The sequence below is a fragment of the Fukomys damarensis genome, unplaced genomic scaffold, assembly GCF_012274545.1.
Source record: "Fukomys damarensis isolate Sample0158 unplaced genomic scaffold, DMR_v1.0_HiC HiC_scaffold_28, whole genome shotgun sequence".
Classification (NCBI taxonomy): Eukaryota; Metazoa; Chordata; class Mammalia; order Rodentia; family Bathyergidae; genus Fukomys; species Fukomys damarensis.
In genome coordinates, this window is record NW_022900940.1 from 4,824,241 (window position 1) to 4,840,499 (window position 16,259).

The following is a 16,259-nucleotide window of genomic DNA, read 5'->3' on the forward strand; positions in this document are numbered from 1 at the left end:
CATGTGGGTAGTGCATTTGTTTACCTACTGGCCATCCCAAGCATCCCTCCATCCCTGCAGCAGGTGTCTTTTCAGCCAGTCTATTTTTGTTAGCACAAGACACACTCAGACATGTGCCTGTTCTATGTCAACTATTTTTGCATTCAGAACATTTTATTTGCCTCTGGTGTTTGTTTCGAGTGAAATCTAATAATAACTTCTGGTTATTTTCTTTTACCAATTCATCTTTATTTGTGAAAAATAATCTGTAATCTTGTGCTATAATCTATAAAAAATCTTAATTACATTAGATACAATTTTAACACTTCTTAAGAACTCAGTGATATTCTTTTGCAATACAATATAGGCACATTAGAGAGGCTGAGAATGAGTAGGAAGGAAGAGCTGCAAGATCTGCAAAAGAGAAAGCTTATAAAGGGACAAATGTTAGCATATCAGAGAGGAAATGTCTGTGTTACGAAGTGGACAGACAAAAAAGATATGTCCTTACTGTCAACTATTCATAGTACAGCAATGACAGAACTTGAAAAAAAAACAAAAAAAATTCCAGTAGTGTTTAAAGATGATGATAATTCTGTGGGTGATTTTGACAGAACTGACCAAAATCTAACAAGCTCTCCTAAATCATAAAGTGAGGGAAAGGGAAAATATATTATAAAATGTTGATGTACTTCCTGATCCAAACAATATGGAGCACAGTTGTTATTTATTCAAAACAAGAGAGTTCAAAAAGTGGTTTACAATTTAGATTAGATCTAATAGACCAAATGATTGAAAAATATGGGGTAGCAAAACACCCACCAGGACATACAGCATGGACGTCTTCACCATTGCATTTGGAAAGGAGGCATTTTACTGAAATCAGACCACCCACAGGAAAAAAGGTTAGGCCAACATGACAGGATGAAGTATAAAGTTCAAAGAAAGACGATAGTGCAAAAAGAACTCAGAAAGAGCCTGGATACTACTGCCCAGAATGTACATTGTGTTGGATTGTGTATTAAATGTTTTAAGTTGTACTATACACAGAAAAGTTATTGAATACATTTGATGAAAGCATTGTTTTTGTATTTCTTCTTATATTATCTTATAAAAATGAATGAACAAAATATGCAGTTTTTGGTCATCCCATATTTAAATAATTAAACTAGGAAGTGGTTAATTTTGACAGTGAGTGGTGCCTGCTCAGTAGTTCCTGGTAGTATCACCTGAGCAGAGAAGCATCCTTGTACCACAGGAACAAATCACTTCCCTTTGTTTCTCCTCATAGGAGACAGGTAAATAATCCTGTTTGTCAGGATTATGGCCGTAATGGCAAACCTTTCAGAGATGAGTGCCCAAACTGCAATCCAAAACCCAGTTATTTATCGCAAAGTTCCAACATTGCAGTTAAACCTGAATGCTGAGGTTTTAGTTTAGAAAAAACAATATTTTGTCTTAAAAGAAAAACAGTAACAGCATTTTCAGTGATACCAAGAGCCTGTCGTGGCATGCATGTGGTAGGTTTACCACCACTGGCCTATGATAAACCTCTCACATTTGAAAACAAGTCAATTCCCACCTTTGACCATTTATTTGAGGCAACTCTTACTTCTCTGTCTTCAGATTCAAGTATTTTCTGAAGCCCCTACCTGTAAAATGAAGGAAAACAACAGAGGCATTTGTAATTAGTTTGCTTGATGGTCAACACTACTCAGATGCTTTTTTAAAAATTAGTTGCATGTGTTGCAGTACATTAATGTTTACATTTCTTGTGTGGAATTGGTGTGTATTGGTAGCACATCTTAATTCTTTTTTCATCCCCTTTCCTTCTCCTCTTTTCACCTCCCTGTGAGAACGATGTGTATCCCTACTTCGTATTCCTATCTTTTACTCTTCATTTTTAATTTGGGTCTTTTATAATAAGAGAAGCCATCCAATATTTAAGCTTGTGTATCTAATTATTTCACTTAACATTATGGTCTCAAGGTACATCCATTTTCCTACAAATGACTCAAAATTTATCATTCTTTCTGGTAGAACACCCCACTGTGTGTCAAAACCACAATTTCTTTATCTATTCATCTGTTGATGGACATAAATTGCTTCCATAATTTAGCTATCATAAATTATATTGCTATAAACACAGGTCTGCATATATCACTGTAATATGATGTCTTTAACTCTTTCAAGAAGATTCCTAGAAGGGGGAACAGCTGGGTCAAATGAAATTTCTTGTTTTAGTTTTTGAGAAATATCCATACTGATTTCCATAGTAGTTGTACTAGTTTACATTCCTACCAACAATGTGGACAGAGATCAACAAAATTGTAAAAGATCTAGATAGTACACATTTTGGGCTTTGTACAACACTATTTTTTGCAACTATCCAATTCCAGTATTGTAGTACAAAACTAGCAATGGAATATAAATCAATTATATGGATATAGTAGTGTACAAAATGAACTTTATATATATCCAATGAAATTTAAATGTCATAATCTGAACATCACACAACCTTCATGTACTGGGAAATATTCTTCTTTTGATTTTTTTCAAACATTTATTAATGTTTGCTAATGACACAGCAGGCTGTATTCAGCCCATAACCTGTAGCTTGCCCACCTTTGCTTAAACTTAAGAACTTTTCCTGAAATTTCTTTTACCATGACTCTCGTTACTTTGGTAAATATTTTTAGGTAGAAAAAGAAAAACAACTTAGTTATCCACATTGTTTCAAGCTGTGTAGATGGGATTGATGCATCTTACGTGGATTGGCAGGTCCAGGAGTCTCTGTGTGACAGCAAACATTATTACTGATCTTTCTTCTCTCTGAGCTGGGCATGCATTTTCACACCTCCTTTGTAGCTAGTTTCTTAACTAGTTTTGGTCTGTAGAATGGAACCAGGAATTAGCTACACTACTTCTATCACCTGTAACATCCTTAGCTTTATCTCTCTTTGTCAACTGGCTGCACTCAAGAAGGAGACAGAAACAACTGTCTCTGACAGATAAAGCCTGGATCTCAGAATCGGCCCCTGAGAGGATGCCTACACCAGACTTTACTGGACTATGACGTGAGTGACAGATAAACTTTTATACCACACCGCCAGTAAATATGGCAGTTTGTTACTGAGGCACAGCTCAGCCTCACCTGACTAACACCATCTGTATCATCAACCTGAATGCTTCACGGAGTACAGAGCACCTAGTAGCTGCCAATTAGGTGTTTGTTGATTGCTGATTGATGATGAATAGCTATTTGGAAATTTGAATATGTCATGTCATATTATTAAAATCTTAATGTGAGATATGGCCTGGCATACCTAATTATAGGCATGAATTCAGAAGAGAGATTAGGTGGAACCTTCTGCTAGTATGTTTGGTGGATCCCATAAACTACAGTATCGTGTCAATGTCAGGACAGTAGCACACATTTGATGATGCCTGTGTGCCAGGAACCAACCCTAGGGATAAAGATATGACATGTGACAAATTTACCCACACTGTCCTGCACCTCACACTTCAACATGAAGATGAACAGGCTAGAACTTACCCAAACGAAAGAAAACAGCATCACCAGTCCAGGGAAGTGTTAAAAGCATGTGTTCCCTGGTTTCTGTGGGAGCCAGTGTAAGTGGTGAGAATACTCAGATGAATTAAAACACCCCACTCTTCAGGAGTTACTCTAGGTTGAGGAGGATGACAAGGGCCAGCACCATCCCAAAGGCATGTACTTAAAGTTCTGTGAGCACAGGGCCGAGAGCCAATGACACTTCCTAAAGGGATACAGGGAGTCCCCAGAGCAGTGGCGTGCAAACCGAGTATTGAAAGAAGGCTAAGGATAAGAAGAGTAAGAAGGACAAGGCAGATAAAGAAAAGCAGATGTTCCCGTGTGCCTGGTGGAAGGATAGGAGAGGCTGGTATGATACAATAGGAGAATCTCTGCACAATAAAAAGATATGGGCAGAAGAAAAGTAGAACTCAGATTGACCAGACTGTGAAGGACTTGAGTAACACAACAAACAGGTTAGACTTATGCTGTCTATTATATGATCACTGACAATTTTGGAATGGAAGGAATTACCTGGAGAGTTATAGTAAAGAGTAAATGACAAGAACATTTCAAATGCTGCCAATGCAATAAAGACAATATCGTACAATAGTTGTTTATGTCTTTACTGTATCTTATTAAAAATACATGTATAATATGTGACCTAGAGCATCAATGGGGCCAAAATGTGCTTTAAGTGATGCCCAGAGAAAAGCTCTCTGGGAAGGCGAGGCTGAGCTGCAACGTGAAACACACTTGTCCAAGAAGCCAAGAAACGGGAAGGAGTGGAAAGGTCCTGATCCACGACAGAGCTGGCCATGTTGCAGGCTCATAAAGGCAGCCGGCAGCTGGAGTTCAGGAAGACGAGGGCCAGTAAAGCTTGTGGTCGGAGATTTTAGTTTGAATCCCTAAAGTTGAGTGTTTTAGATCGTGGTAAGACATGTAGATTGTTTTTCTAAAATGCAGTAGGAAGCCCTTTGAGGGTTTTTTTTTCTAATGTCACAACAAGAGCTGTCCAGAAGGGGAATTGCACATAGACTAGAGGGCTAGCTAAGGGCTTTGGGAACATTTTTATGCAATCGTACATTTCATGGGAATGTATTTCGAAAAAAGCTGGAAGGATGTGGCTGGTGGTTGTAAGGGCTGACATCAAGGGAAGAGGTAAGAATCTCCCCTTGGTCTTCACTTCCCAAGGTGGAGAGGAGAAGCTACTTACCAAAATGGGAAAATAGGACCGGAAAAGGTTCACGAAAAGAAAAGAAAGTCCTGATTCTGCATGGTGGGTTTAAATTTCCAATAATTGTCTAAAAGGAGCTGTCAAGTAGACAGCTGAGTATCAGAGTTCAGAGTTTAGAGTAGAATCAGGACTAGAGATAGAAGTTAGAGAGTCCTTAAGTATCAGTTATAATTAATGCCTGTACGCTATGAGAAAACATAGGAGGGTGTCAAAGGAAGAAGGAGCTGAGGCTAGGATTGAACCATGAGTGATTGAAAAATCACAGGATAACTTTTAAAAAACCTAAGTGACAGTCAGGTATGAAGTTTAGTTAGAGAATATTTGCCTAACATACATGAGGCTCCACGTTTTATTTCCCAAGAACATATGATGAACACATTTTAAAATACTTTAAATGAAGTTTAAAGAAAAAAAGAACATGAGAAGAGAATGCTGTAAGAATGGACCACTCCTTTAAAAGCTGTTCGAATTATTTAGTAAAAATGCACAAAAAGTTGACTTGGATTTTTCCATGCGATGGTTGCCTTGGCAAGAACCTACTCTGATAACAGGTTGGAGGGGTGACTATAAGAAATTCTAAGATTTTCTTTTGAAAGGAACAGAACAATAGGATAGCAGATGGTAGATGGAGGGCATCTGGGGACAAGGGATGTGGATTAAGCAGGATGACAATCCAGTGTTTGTTTGTTGATGGGACTAAACCAAAACCAAAGAAAGAAGTAAATTAATGGTGTAGGAAAGAAAGAGTATAATGACAGGACCAGCCTCAGTGAGCAAACACAGAACCCAGAGACAAGCGGAGAGTTTGGCTTTCATGTAGGCTGGGCCTGAGAGCAAATTCATCCAGAGGGGAAGGCAAAGAGGAAAGTTACAGGGGTGAGGAGGCTGGCTGAAGTGGGCACCTCTGTTCTACGTGTTATGTAAAGGTTTGGGAGAAGAGAGGAGTCAGTGCCCCTGTGCGAGAGACAAAACTTGAAAACTACGTTTATTAAGTTGTGGCAGTTACTCGAAAGCTCTCCCATGCTTGTGATTAAAATTCACCATGAACTTGCCAACATCTCAAATTTCAACACATATCTTCAGGTGTGGTCTGGATAGTAAAGAGACTGTTTCATCCTTCCACACGGACAGGAATTCCATTAATCCTGCCTGACTGCTTTAAATGTATGTAAATTCATAGCACATTATTTGGGGCTTGTTTAATATGAGCCAGATAAAATTCCTGTGTTTTCATATGAACAAATGTTAATTTAAATAACCTTTATTTTGTGCTGAATTCACTGGAGGAAGCTGTTACCTTAGGAAACTTATATCTGTTAATTTTTAGCTTGGAAGTCTGTTTTATCTCAGTGATTTCCTCCATCTAATTTAGAATTTTACCTTTCATTCAAAATACTGACTGGCCATTTAATTTCGTGACATTCACAGATTAAATGAGAAAGCTTCATTTCCTCCCAATTGGCAGCAGCCAATCTATTAATCGCAGAAGAAATGTTGACCCATTTTTTTTCCTCTTCGTATGCCTTTTACTGAAAAGTTTGAAATTTTGTTAGTGACGAACAGACCTCAACTTTTGACTGTTTTGAGCCTGTTTCTGTTCTTCCTGAACTCTGGCTGTGCCCTGCATCGTTGATGGGAAGGGCTGTGTTGCCGGGCACGTCAAAGATGCTGTACTCTTACTACCGTGAAAATTACTGTCTTTGCTTGTACTTATTAAACATACACAAATTTTTCTTTAATCCTGCCTCCGAAGTAGGATTGCTCTGTGGTAACATTAACTCCCTTCTCACATCCCGTTCGTTAATACATTTATGAATCAGATACTTGTCTGAGGAGCCCTTCATTCTTCTCGAATAGTTTCTTAGACTAATTCCGGTGCAATATAGGATTGGGCGGCCCAAATCTGTTTGAGCAGCCCAAGTGTCTTCTCTGTCCCTGTTACAAATTTTAAAACATGTTGGGTTTCCCTTTCCAAAGGCCCAGCTCAGCTTCGTCTTCTCCCATGAGATAGGGTTTAACTTCACCCTGACTCCCTGAATCATGACGCATTGGCTCACTTCCTCCCTTCCGGGGAATAGAAAGCCACATATTTCAGGATTTTGCTAATATGGTAGCTATTTCCAGGATTAATTTAGGAATTGGCCATTCTAGTCTGGACTGCAGTATGGTAAGAAAGGTAACCATGAAATCTCAGTGGCTTAGCACAGTAAAAATCCATGTTGTGCTGAGAAAAATCCACTTGGGTTGGGAGCTACCTGCAATATCTGTGTTCCCTGTGTGTGGTTCCTGCAGTCCCGCAGCTCCCACCGCACAACACCACCAGGTCGATGTGACACCAAGGTTGCCGCAGCAGGGGGCTGGAAGTTGCACATTAACTGTTAAGTGTTCTAGACTGCCAGTGAAAAGCATCACTTATTCCTACAGCTTCTTGGCCAGAGCTTTGGAGGTGTCCCTTCATGACTGCAAGGAGTTCAGGAAATGTAGGGTACATAAGGGTATTTATTCACTAAGGAATAAACATCTTTACCAATCCTATCAGTCAGAGTTCAGTCAAGCAACCTTTTATCTATTATCCATTTGTATAGTCTTTGTCATTTCAGGAGTGCAATTGTACACTGCATGACTTTTCAGGATAAATTGTTTTTTTTACTGAACACAATTTTCTGGAGATTTCAAAAAGGTCATTGCATATATTAAAAGTTTGTCCTTCTTCACCACTGAGTAATATTCTATGGTATGAATGGACCATGTCTTCTTTAACCATTTACCTGCAGAAGAACATGTGGATTGTTTCTAGCTTTATGTGTTATTAATAAAGCTTATGCCTTCATTTCCCTGGTACAAATGTCTGGGAGTACAATGGCTGGGTCATGTGATAGTTACATACTCTACTTAGTTTTGTAAGTGACCACCAAACTTTTCCAGAGTGACTTTAGCATTTGACACTGTCACCCACAAGTAGGAAGGATCAGGTCTTTGCATCATCCCCTGCCTCTGGTGGTGTCACTATGCTTTACTTATGGTGTTCTGATAGGTATATGGTGACATTTCCTGGTGATTTTGTCTATACTTCTATACTGGCTGATGTTGACTCTGTCAGCACTGCATGTACTCATGTGTCTCTGTATCTTTTGAGGAAAGCTTTCTTCATGTCTTTTACCCATTTTCTAATTGGATTATTTGCTTCCCAAACAAATTCTTTTATTATGTTAAATGACAGCCCTTTGTCAGATAATGTGGTTTGCAAATATTTTCCCCCAGTTGATAGCTTGTCTTCTCATCAGTTCAACAGGGGCTTTCTCAGTATAAACACTTTTCATGGAGATAAAGTACAGCTTATCGGTTTTCCTCTTTATAAATCATGCTTTTGCTGTCAACTATAAAAACTGTCTGCCACACCCTGGATGCCAAAGGTTTTTTTCCTGGGGTTTATTTGTTTTGTTTTGTTTTGCGAAAGCTTTATAGCTTTACACTAGGACTGTGCTCTGTTTTGCATTAATTTTTCTATAAATTGTGAATTTTAGATCTAAGCTTAGTATTTCTCCTGCACATGTGTATTTGTCCCTGCATGCTTATTGGAAAGGCTGCTTTCCTTCATTAGATTGCTTCCACACCTTTGTCAAAAATCAGTCAGGCGATCCCTCTGCCTAGGATCTCCAGGAGTACAAGCAGCGAGATCATGTCTTTCTCCTCTTCCTGGTAATCTTTCACTATTAAGTATGATGTTAACTTCAGGGTATTGTGAACATTCTTTATTAAGCTAAAGAAGAATCACTCTGTCCCATTTGTACTGTAAATTTTTAATCATGAATGGGTGTTGAATTTATCAAATGTTTCTGCATCAATTGATATGGTCATGAGAATCCCCCCCCCCGTTTTTTTTTGGCCTGTTAATGTAAGGGGGTATATTAATTTTTTCAAATATTATTTTAGTCTTGCATCCTTGGAATACACTCTACTTGATCATGGTATATAATTATTTTTATATATCACTGAAGGCCATTTGCTAATATTTTCACAAAGATTTTCACATCTATATTACCAAGGAATGTTATTCTTTGGGTTTGCTTTGCTTTGCTTTGCTTTTATTTTAGGGTGTGTGTGTGTGTACTTTCTTCAGTTTTATTATCAAAGTAACATCAGAGTCATAAATCGAAACGGGAATTGTTCCTTCCTCTTCTGCTTTCTGGAAGGGATTGTATACAACTAGTACTGCTTCTTCATTTGAGAAAATGGTTCAGTGATACCGCCTGGGACGGACCAGTATTTTGCTGTAGAGTTTTTCAATTGCAAGTTAAACCTCTCTGTCGGTTATAGGGCTATTTAAATTAACTATTTCATATTGGGTGACTTGGGCTAATCTTTGGGTTTTTGAGGAATTGATAAATTTGTTTTACACCATCGAGTGGAGGTGTTTGTTGTATTACTATATTCTTTTGATGTCGGTAAAATCTCTTATGATGCCCCATTTTATTCCTGAAATTTTTAGTTTGTCTTTTTTTTTAATCTTTCTTTAAGTTTGTCAGTCACCATTGCTGTGAATCAGCTTGTTACTCTTTTTCTCTGTTTAAGACTCATTAACTTCCTCTCTTCCCTTTATTATTTCCTTCCTTCTCCTTGCTTGGGGTTTGCTTTGTTTTGTTTTCCTAGCTTTGTAGATGGTGGGAGCTTAAACTGTGGACTTGAACTTTTTCTCTCTTCTTTTTAAACCATGTTTTCTTAGTTTATTAATTTCAGATTTTTTTCCCCTCTTTTCTAGCACCTGGTGCTGTAAGTTTCTCTCTTGGCACAGCTCTAGTTACTCAGTATGATTTCAGTACTTCAAAATTTGTTGGAGCTTGTTCAATGGCCCAGGATTGGTCCATTTTTAGCATATCTTCCATATCTTTGTGGCCTCCATTGATACTGTGGGCAACTTAAAAAGAATGTGCATTTAGCTGTTGTTAGATGGAGGTCTCTTCAAATATCGATTCCAGTTTTTTAGCAGGTGGTACTGTGTTATTGAATATCCTTGCGATTTTCTCTCTAGTTTTCTGTCTGTTGTTGAAAGTAGGGCATCGAGGTCACCAAGTATAATTTTTAATTTTGCTTTGCATATTTGTAGCTCTGTTGTTTGATACAGACCCTCTCTGGGTGAGTTGACCCTTTATCATTCTGAAATCTACCTTTCTATCTTTAGTAATGTTGACTCTGAAGTCTACTTTGTCTAACACTAGTATAGACATTCCTCTTTCCCTGTGCTTTGTTTTTCTGGTGTATGTAAGTTCATTTTAAATCTATCTCTATATTTTATTAGCATGTTAGTACTTAAGTCTGCCATTTTTATTTTTTGTTTTGTTTGTTGTGTTTTTCATTTCCCCTTTTTCTTTTTCCTGCCTGGTTATGAGTTAGCTGAGCAGTTTTCAGGTCCAGTATTTCTTTTTCTGTAGTATTTTTTGAGAGTATCTCTCTGTTTAGATTTTTTTAATGTTTATTCTATATATCATATTACATAAACAAAAATTATCATAGTCTTTTGGTTTGTCATTTTACCACTTTGATTAAAACACAGAAATCTTACTCCCTTGGGTTTCTACCCTTCTCTGTTTATAGTTCAGGGGAAACTAGCTCAGATTACATCACGACTTTTGTTTCAATCACCAAACATAATTTGAAAAGTAAGGAGAAGGAAAGCCTCATCTACTTACCCATATTTTTGCTCGTCATGTTTGTTTTCCATTCCTGCTGTTCCAGGCATCCTTTACCTACCGTTTGTTTTTGTTTAAAGAACTTCCTTTAGCCAGTGTTTCAGAGGAGATGTGTGAACAAAAAATTCTCTTAGTTTTACTTCACATACAATTGCCCCATGAGTCCCTGAGAGGCTCTGCTAAAGTTTTTCAATTTGTGTTCTCTCTGTCTAGATAATTTCTGCTGTTCTTGAGCATCATGAATAGCCTTCTTTCTGTCTCCTCCCTTCTGTTATCGTGCCCATCAACCCCCTTCTTTTTAATTTTGACTATTACAATTTTTTTGTTCTAAAATTTCCACTTTATATCTCCTATTCCTTTGTTGGCAATTTCTGTTTATTTTTGTAAGACTTTCTATCTTTTTCCTTTGCTTAAAACATTTTTTATCCTGGCTGCTTTAAAATCTTTGATGACTAACATCTCCATCTTCTTGCTGTTGCCATCTCTTGATCATCTTCCTCCATTCAGACTCACATCTTCCTAATCTTGTTGTTATGGTTAAACAACAGATATCTGGACATACTTTTATTACAGTTTAAGATTCTGACTCTTAGTTAAGCCTCTATGTTAGCTGCCTCTTTCTAGTACACCTCCAACTGGAGATAGGAAAAAATCCAGGCCTTATGACTGCTGAATCATGAGATCCAAGGATCCCATTTAGCCTCTGGTAATGCCAGGTGTTGGTGAGGTCTCTGGTACTGTTGGGTGGGCATGAAAGTGCAGTCTTCACCTGTGATCCCCAACAACAAGGCAGGGACGCGGGAGAAGAAGGGAGCTACTTGTTACAGGTCAGGAAGGACAAAACCCTGGGCTCCCTCCACAGGCTCTTCTGACTCTCCCGGTGGTAGTACCAGAAGTCTCCTCAGAGTCTGACAAGAGTGGGCATCTAGATCCCCCAGCTGCCCTTTGTATGGATGAGGTGAGACTAAATATTTTTCCCATGGTATTTAACTATAGCAGAGTGGTTAATTTCTAGGGTTTTCCATCTCATTCAGCTACCCCTTTCCAAATCCTCTGATGAGAGTTGGTAGGCATATTTGAAACTTCTTGTTTCTTCTGTATCCATTAGGAGTTGTGGATTTCTGGCTTCTTCACCTCCAAGTCTGGTGGCCATAATGCGAAAAAAAAAAGGTGCCCAGGAAATGCTTCCCACCTTGGTCTTTGGGTCCTAAGGTCTCTATCTCTTTTCTCCACCTTTCAGAGTTCTGTGTTCATTTTATGCATGATTTCCAGGGCTTTTATCTGTACTTAAGTGAAAGAAATAGAGAAAATCATGTCTATCCATTTCCCATAAGGGGAAATCCATGTTTCTTCTTTCAAATAGGTAGGATGAGGACCTCAGAACACAGACCCTGTCTTGAGTCTGATCACTACATTTCACATCGGTTCCTGATTAATCCTACGGATAACACTCAGTCATTGACAGAATAAATCAAATCTACTTAAAAATGACACACACTTGAATCTCCTGCTTACAACAGGACTGTAACAGATTGTGTATATTTTTTTTGACACTACCCATTTAGCTAAAATATCCCTCTCTAATAAAAGAGAACATATCTTTGGACTTTGTCCCTGCTGGAAAGCTCCAATATTCTTACATGATATTATTTCTCTCTGATGAAGTTTGTAGTATTAATCTGTCAGTTCAAGCTAGATTATCTGCGGTTACCATTTGTCTTCATATTTTTAAACTCTGTTTCAGAAGTCATAATAGCTTCATCCACACTCAGGTTTCTAAGGATTCACTGCTCATAGATACCTCCCAAGTGGTGGCTCTAGCTTAAAGTTTTCTTCTGAGCTCTAGCACTATGTATTCAACTGACCATCTGCCCTTGTTGCCTATCTCTTCAAACTTCAAAATATCTCTTAGCCTCATTCCCGACACCGTCTTCCCTATCCCCATCCAGTAAATGTACTTTTTGATTAATGTGCCTTGTGTAAGTCAGTGAGTTGTATCGTTCAGGCTATTGAGCAGAGATAAACTGACACATCTCTACAATCCTTCTCTCTTGGTCCATATACCTATTGCCATACTGTTTAATAAGTTCTCCTTGTCCAAATAAATGTGTGTGTGTATAGTGCATATATATAATTTTGTTGATATAAAAAATGTATAGGGCTTGGGTGTTGCTCAGTGGAACAGTATTTACCTAACATGCTTTAAAGCCCTAAGATGGATGCCCAGTACATTGGAGGCAAGGAAGGGAAGGGAAGGGAAGGATAATGTTTAGGACAAAGTTTAGAAATAATAATGTTAAAAATATAGAATATTCTACTATAAGTTTTATATAGTCAATTGATTCTCACAGAATACTTGCATTGCTTTTGCAAAACTCTTAGATCCATTGGCAACTCCCAGTTGTAACTAATGAATGAGTCCATCTCTGATGTGTGTGTTGGTTGATAGTTTCTTATACATTGAGGAATAAGACAAGGATAGAATAACAAATATGTACACTGGAATTTCACTGTTTTGTTAATGATGTGAATGATCTCTTTGCTAAATCGAGTGATTTTTTTTCACATACTGGAAGAATATTTTTTGTTTTGTGTGATATTAACAATGAAACAGCTACATACATGACCCACATTTAAATTTAATTTGAATTATTAACATTTTTATCACTTTCTTAAGTCTACAAAGCCAACAATACAATAAATCAAACCCTGATTTATAGTGTTTGACAATTACCAAGGAATAAATGCTCACACAATAGCTGATTTCAAACTACCGATGTGACACGAATGGATGGAGGTTGCAAAGATTGTGCAAAGTACACCATCATATATTATCTCACCACAGAAGCACAATAGACATAAATATCCTCAGGAGCACAGATAATACAACAGTGAAGTAAAATAATTACAAAGTAATGACTTTTGAATATTTATTACTTGTGTTTTGATATAATTTATTTAATTGCAAGTTTATATCATTGAATTTGTAATAATGTCTGTGTTGCCACCAACTCGCCAATTTCCGGTCTAACAGAAGGAAACCAGTGTGATCCACCTCCTTCACAATCCAGGGCCAGAAGAGTCTACTTAAAATGTACCTTAAACAAGATTACTTTCCTCCACTTCTAGCATCCTATCCCTGCTATGTATTTTCACTGTTTCATTTTCATATTATTTCATTTGTTAGATTCACAGAACAGTCTCTTGTCATTCTACATCTATGCTCAACCTTCCCAACTTACTCTTCAAGCTTCAGCCAGTATAATTTCCTTAAAATCGCCATATGATCATGTGCCCAATGCATTCACTAACTGGTTTCTTCAATAAATGATTTTTATGTCCTGAGATTTATGACCTAAGCACTGTTAGTTGATTAGGATAAATATATGAACAAAAGACAAAAATCCCCTGTTCCCCTAGAGAATACTTTCTAGCTGGGAGGGGAGCAGAGACTATCAAAAACAAAAAAATCATCCTGAAGGTAAAGAGTGTGACAAGGGGAAATATTGCAAAGCAAGGCAAACATAAAGATAATATGGAAATTACAATTAAACCTGACACTCAGAATGTGCCCTACAGACAAGGTGAAATTGAGCAAGGACTTATAGGAAGTAAGCACAGGGTTTTGGGTTTGGGAAGGAAATAGCCCCAGGGCACAAGGAGCCCAGTGTAACTACAGTAGAGTGACCAGGGATAGAGACGGAAAAACAACTACAGCAGAACACTAACAGCAGACAGAATATAAAGGTCTTACAGATCATTATGAGGACATCAGCTTTGCTGTGACAAACACTGAGAGCCTCCGCAGGGTTCTGAATGGAGGAGGGTAAACTTTTTAAGCAGGTGACTCCTGTTTAAAGTCCTTCAGTGGCCTGCCGTTGCTCTTACGAGAAACTCTGCTGTTCGCCCCGTGTCTGTTCAAGCCCCAACGTGAGAAGACCCGGGTGCCACCTCACCAGTCTCACTCTCGCCTGCTTTGTCACTCCCTCCCTCCCTTTCACTCCCTCAGGGTGTTTAGCAGTGTTACTGCTTTCTACTTCGGACATGTCCCCCACCAGACACTCAGGGTTGCCTAAAGTCGTCCTTCATAATAGTTTGTGTGAGAAACTGAAAGTGAAAATAAGGAGCAAAATGTAGAACAGAAAATGTGAGACAGGAAGAAAAGGTCCAAAGGGGAAGGGCAAGTGGGAGGGGTGGGGAAAAGGAAAGAAGGAAAAGGAAGAAATGGAAACAAAGTCTTTGTAAACAGGGAGGGTGGAGGGGGTGAAGGGAGGGCAAGGGAGTGGGGAAAAAATGAGAACCAAGACCTGTCATGTAAAGGTACAAGGTCCCAATGATGATTGTAACTATACTGTATACCTAAAAAGTACCAATAAAATTAATGAATAAAAGAACTGAGCGACTGATTTCGATTTTATAGTTATCATTTTTCTGTCTATGTTGTTTATATCCACTGCTACATCCTGTTAGAAAAAAGGGCAGATTTGAGCAGGGACATTGTCGTTTTCGTTCACCGATTTATCCCAGAGAATTAGAGCAGTGCTTGGCACATGGTAGAAACTCAAACGCTTGTTCAATCTTGTGTATTAATATATCCCCAATGTTTAACCCAAGGTATGGCTCAGTAGAGTTTTTGTTGAATTCATAGTTAATCAAATGGACAGATGAATAAACAGATGATTGAATGTGAAAAGGATGAAGAAATGCTGACATATGCCTGTATTTTCAGTGCAGAATTGAAGTGTGGCACATGATAGGCATTCTATACATTTTTGTTAAATGTGTAGGTGATCACATGAGTGGATGGATTCATGAACAATGGAACGAGTGAAAAAATAAATGATGAGATGAATGAGTGCATCATGTTTAGTAAAGTCAGAAGACTTTCCATCCTTCCACAATGATCTCTTTTCTGAGTGGGTCGCTAGACCAGCCCGTGACTTCTATACTTGGCTCCTTGCCATGAATATATTTTGAAGAACATTTTTATTAGCTTTGGAGTCACTTGCAAGGTACTCTTGAGTTCTCTTTTGGCTCGCCTACATTCTTGTTCACACCTGACCTGCCACAGTTTGCGGATCTCCCTGGTTTCCTTACTTGGGCCACATTTCCAAGTGTCCCTTTGATCTCTGGCACATACTTTCACTAGGCTTCCAATAAGGTGTTTTTAAACAGTCTCCAGATTTCCTGTGGCTTATTGACTTTTTAAATTATTCCTTTCATTTGTTTTTCCTACCAGTGCCTACACTTGTTCTTAGGTTCTCTTTATAAAACTGAGTAACCACATGATATATAAATTTTCTCTCCCAGCCCAGAATGGTCACAGTGTTGTGATCATTCCGAGATACTTTTTCTTGCAGGTCTTGTCTGTCACCCAAGCCAAGTCTAAAATATTTCCCCTCCTTAATAATTCCAAAAGACATTTTTCTAAGAGAAGATCATTTATCTTATCCATTAAGCCTATATTTAAACCTCGAATCTACAAGTGAACTGTGAATAAATTAGGGCCCATGAAAGCACAGAACATGCTCCGTGTAAGTAACATAGGGTGTGAGAAAGTGTATATGTGTGTGTGTGTGTACATGCTTGTATGTGTGTTGTGTAATAAATAGGTACTTTTAAAACCATCACCTTCATTTCTAACTACAAAAGTCTCTAGTTATCATTCTTCTTCAGAAACCAAAATCTTTTCAAATAGATGTCATGAAATGTTTTTGGTTTCAATTTATGAAGGTCAATTGTTAGTCTGTTTCTTTCTTTTTTTTTTTTTTTTTTTTTTTTTTTTTTTTTTTTTTTTTTTTTT